The sequence below is a fragment of the Alligator sinensis genome, unplaced genomic scaffold (genome assembly GCF_000455745.1).
Source record: "Alligator sinensis unplaced genomic scaffold, ASM45574v1 scaffold782_1, whole genome shotgun sequence".
Taxonomy (NCBI): domain Eukaryota; kingdom Metazoa; phylum Chordata; order Crocodylia; family Alligatoridae; genus Alligator; species Alligator sinensis.
Genome location: NW_005843078.1, coordinates 225462 through 230792, shown reverse-complemented (window position 1 = coordinate 230792; position 5331 = coordinate 225462).

The following is a 5331-nucleotide window of genomic DNA, read 5'->3' as shown; positions in this document are numbered from 1 at the left end:
TGCTCGCTCGTGCTCAGGGCCGTCCCGCACCCCGCGAGTGCTGCCCATCGCGCTCCTGGCTTCGACTCCTCTGTCTGCTGTAAAACTAGTCTCAGAACTGCTCTGCTAGGCCTCACTTTCCCCATCTATGAAATGGGTACCTGCCCCACTGGCTTTATTAAATTAGCTGTGCTGCTCAGAAAACGATTCCTCTGCCACCCAGGAACATTTCAGGGGAAGAAAAATGGTTTTTTTGATTTAGTCAAAAGGACAGTTCTTGAGACTTTTTCACATTTACTTGAAAAAACAGTTCCCAAATTTTTACTTTAAACCTAGAAAAATAGGAATGTATTGTTTTGTTTATTTAAAACATTCGGTTTCCATATTCTTGGGTTCCCCAGCAAAAACATGTTTGCAGAACTTCCCTTTGTGTCAAATGCTGTCTTTCGCTGGAAAAACATCAGAGGTCATTTATTAGAATATTTAGATCAACCATCCATAAATACTGGCATAGGCTGGAGGAAAAAATGGATAACTCAGCAAATACAAAAAAACCTGCTGCCAATCTGTGTGTTACCCTCCTCCCACCTCTCAAGTCTCCCCAGCCCCATGGACTTGTACACATCCAGCTTTTCCAAGTAGTCCCTAATGTGTTCTTTCACCGCTGAGGGCTGCTCACCTCCTCAAACTGCTGCTGGTGCAGTAGTGTGGGAGCTGACCTTGCCTGTGAAAACAGAGGCCAAAAAAAGGCACTGAGCACTTCAGTCTTTTCTGCATCCTGTCACAAGGTTGCCGCCCCCATTCAGTAAGGGGAGGCACTTTCCCTGATCTTCCTTTTGCTACTGACATACTTGTAAAAACCCTTCTTGTTACCCTTCATATCCCTTGCTAGCTGACACTCGAATTCTGCTTTGGCTTTCCTGACTTCATCCTTGCATGCCCGAGCAATGCTCGTATTCTTCCCTAGTTATTTGTCCAAGTTTCCACTTCTTATAAGCTTCCTTTTTATGGCCTAGTTTACTGAAGAGTTCCCCAAGCCAAGCTGGTCTTCTGCCATACTTGCTAGTCTTCCTGCGCATTGGGATGGTTTGTTCCTGCTCTGTCAGTAGGGCTTCTTTAAAGTATGGCCAGTTCTCCTGGACTCCTCTCCCACTCAGTCTGACTTCCCAGGGGATTATGCCCATGAGTTCCCCAAGCGAGTTGAAGTCTGCTTTTCTGAAGTCCAGGGTCCTGATGCTACTGCTTGCCATCCTTCCTTTCTTCAGGGTCCTAACTCAATCATCTCATGGTCACTGCTGCCCAGATTGCCATCCACTACTACATTCCCCACCAATTCTTCCCTATTTGTGAGCAGCAGGTCAAGAAGAGCATGGCCCCTACTTGGCCGCTCCAGCACTTGCACCAGGAAGTTGCCCCCAAGGCTCTCCAAAAACTTCCTGGATTGCCTGTACACTGCTGTATTGCCCTCCCAGCAGATGTCAAGGTCACTGAAGTCCCCCATGAGAACCAGGGCCTGTGACTGGGAAACTTCCACTAGCTGCTTGAAGAAAGCCTCATCCACCACTTCCTTGTGGTCTATAGCAGACCCCCCACTATGACCCTAACACAGAGACTCTCAACAGGCTTATCTCCAGCTTCACACCGGAACGCTAAGCAATCACATGGCTCTTTTACATACAATGAAATTCCTCCACCTTTTCTTCCCTGCCCATCCTTCCTGAACAGTTTGTACCCATCCACGACAGTGCTTCAGTTATGTGAGCTCTCCTATCACGTCCCTATTGTTCCAATCACGTCCCAGTTCCACAACTGTGCAAGGACTTCCTCTACACATACTACTGTTAACAAGGATGTTATCTCTGGAGACACAAAGCCACAGTTTGAGAACTGAAACTAAGCAGCGCAGAGATGCTTAATGGGATCTTCTAGACTGAGCACTAAGTCCCATTGGGCAGAGTGGTTTTCTTTTAAGCTTTACAAATCTATATAGAAGCCTCTGGGAACCCCATAAGATTGGGTCCCTAATATAGTCCATAGCCTGTTGTGACCTAGTTATAAGACTTTTCTAAAAAGGTTACATGCTATTTGAGACTATATTCATATAATTATAAGTTCTAATCCATGTTTTATAATATCTTTGAGCTTTAACATACCTTAAATTAAAAGTATCTTTATATAGTTGTTTTTAAAGCACCATAACCAAAAAAATTAAAAATATGATTAATAAAAAAGTCTGATTTAAATTTTTACAAATCCGATTTTTAAAAAAATTGTTGGTTTTTATCATAGAAATTAAGGGCTTGAAGGGACCTTGAAAGATCATCGAGTCCAACTCCTCTGCTCTGGGCAGGAATACTGCTAAGATCAAATGATCCCAGCAAGGTCTCTTGAAGACTTCCAAGGTTGGGGACTGCACCACCTCCTTGGGAAATCTATTCTACATTCTGGTCACCCTAACCATAAAGACGTTCTTCCTTACATCCAACCTGAGACCATCCTCTAACAGTTTTGTAGCCATTGCTCCTTGTTCTCCCCTGGGGTGTCCTAGTGAACAGTTTTCCCCCCGGCACCCAATATTCACCTTTTACATATTTATAGACAGCCACCACGTCCTTCCTCAGTCTTCTCTTCCCCAGGCTGAACAGTCCCAGATCCCTTAGTCTTTCCTCATAAGGTTTGTCCTCCAGATCCTTAATAATTCTTGTGGCCCTTCTCTGGACCCTTTCATAGATGCGCCTTTTTTGAAGTGTGGCGCCCAGTACTCCAGCTGGGGCCTCACCAGCATCAAGTAGACAGGAAGTATCAGTTCCTTATTCCTGCTTGCATTGCATTGGCTAATGCATCCCATTATGCTATTAGCTCTCTTGACTATAGCATTGTGCTGGTGGCTCATGATCATCCTGTAATCAGCCATAACCCAAAGGTCCCTTTCAGCCATCGTGCTGGCCAGGACATCTCCTCCTAACCTATAATCATGTCACTGGTTACTTCTCCCCAGATGAAGCACTCTGCATTTATCCTTACTGAACTGCATCTGGTTTTGCTCTGCCCACCTTTCCAGCTTGTCCAGGTCTGCTTGGATCCGCATCCTATTCCCTAGTGAGATCACTTTTCCCCATAACTTAGTACTGTCCACAAACTTGGCCAGTGAGCTTTCCGCATCCTCTTCTAAATAGTTGGTAAAGATGTTGAACAGCATGGGGCCAAGAACCAAACTCTGCGGGACACCACTGGCCACCTCCCTGGTCTCTTGCCTCTTCATCTGATTTGGGTGGTAGTAATCCTTTACCTACTATAAGGGAGTGGAGCATCTCTAGGAAATGTCACTGTGTCGTCATAGATTCATAGATGTTAGGGTCGGAAGGGGACCTCATCAGATCAAGTCCAACCCCCTGGCCTGGGTGGCAAAGAGTGCTGGGGTCACATGACCCCAGCCAGATGCTTACCCAACCTTCTCTTAAAAACCCCCAAGGTAGGGGAGAGCACCACCTCCCTTGGGAGCCCGTTCCAAATTCTGACCATCCTTACCGTGAAGTTCTGCCCGACGTCCAGCCTAAATCTGCTCTCTGTCAGTTTGTGACTGTTGTTCCTTCTTACCCGAGGAGGCACCCTGGTGAACAGAGCATCTCCAATTCCTTGCTGCCCCCACCAATGAATTTGTAGGCAGCCACAAGACCACCTCTTAGCCTTCTCTTTTGGAGGCTGAAGAGATCCAGGTCCCCTAGTCTTTCCTCATAGGGCTTGGCCTGCAAACCCTTAACCATACAAGTGGCCCTTCTCTGGACCCTCTCTAGGTTATTCACATCCTTCTTAAGGTACAAGTGCCCAAAACTGGACACAGTACTCCAACTGCGGTCTGACCAACGCAGCACAGAGGGCAAATATCACCTCCTTGGCTCTATTTGTCATGCATCTGCTAATGCATCATAACATGAGGTTAGCTTTGCTGATGATTTCATCACACTGACAACTCACGTTCATCTTGGAGTCCACTATGACTCTGAGATCCCATTCCGCTTCTGTGCTTCTGAGAGGATCATTCCCCAGCTGGTAAGTGTGCTGGATATTTTTTATGTCCTAGGTGCAGCACTCAGCATTTGTCCTTGTTGAATTGCATGCTATTGTGTTCAGCCCACTCTTCCAACCTGTCCAGGTCTGCCTGCAGTCATTCCCTACCCTCTGGTGTGTTCACTTCACCCCACAATTTAGTATCATCCACATAGACAGAGTATACCTCACTCCCACATCCAAGTCACTGATGAAGACATTGAAGAGTACAGGTCCAAGGACTGAGTCCTGCAGGACCCCACTGCTCAAATCCTTCCAGGTTGATACCAACCCATCCACCACCACTCTCTGCACGATCAAATGGGGCAACTGACATCTGACGCCCAAGAAAAAGCCAATCTCCTAAATGATTATTTTGCATCAGCCTTTCACCCGCCCATGGGGGTCAGACTGTCAGAATGGACACAAAACACCCAGGGAGCAGATGGGCCCACAATTGACGTAAATCTGGTGAGGGAACACCTCAAGAGGCTAGCCATCCATAAGCCCGTGGGCCCAGATGGAACGCACCAAAGACTCTCGAAGGAGCTGGCAGACATCATAGCACACCCTATAGCAAAGATATATGAAAATTCGTGGTGCTCGGGTGAGGCTCCAGAAGACTGGAAAAGAGCCGTGGTCCCAATCTTCAAGAAAGGAAGGAAGGAGGATCCAGGGAATTACAGGCCAATCAGTCTGATGTCCATCCCTAGAAAGACTGTGGAGAAAATCATCAAGGGATCCAACAGCAACAGGCTAATGAAAGGCAACCATCTGAATGCCAGTCAACATGGCTTTGTTACCGGTAGGTCTTGCCTGACTAACCTCGTCTCTGTGCGGGCCGGCTCCCGATCTTGGGGGCGAGCCGGGCCCGTCTTTGTGCACACAGGCTGTGGCCAGCAGCCCGGGCACGCGGGGCCGGAGAAAACCACGGCGCGGTATGGTACGCTCGAGCTAGAATCAGTCACGGAGGCGTAATGGTTGATTGAAAAGATTATTTACTTACACCCCAGGTGGTCGCGGTGTAGGCTGGTCAGCTTTCCAGGCACAGCTCCGCTTGAGTTCTCGGTGGAGGACTCTGATAGACTCGGTTCCTGACCCCGGAGTGGTTTAGGCTCTGCGGGTTCAACAATTCGTTCTCATGGAGCAGCTGAATCTCCGTGGGTTTCACTCGGTTCCCAGGTCCCCCAGAGCTGTTAAGACTCTGTGGGTTCGACAATTGGGTCCGTAGGATAGGGATACGTCTAGGGCTGCGGTCGGCGATGGGGAGAGGCTAGAGGTTATGTGCCTCGGAGTTGTTAAGGC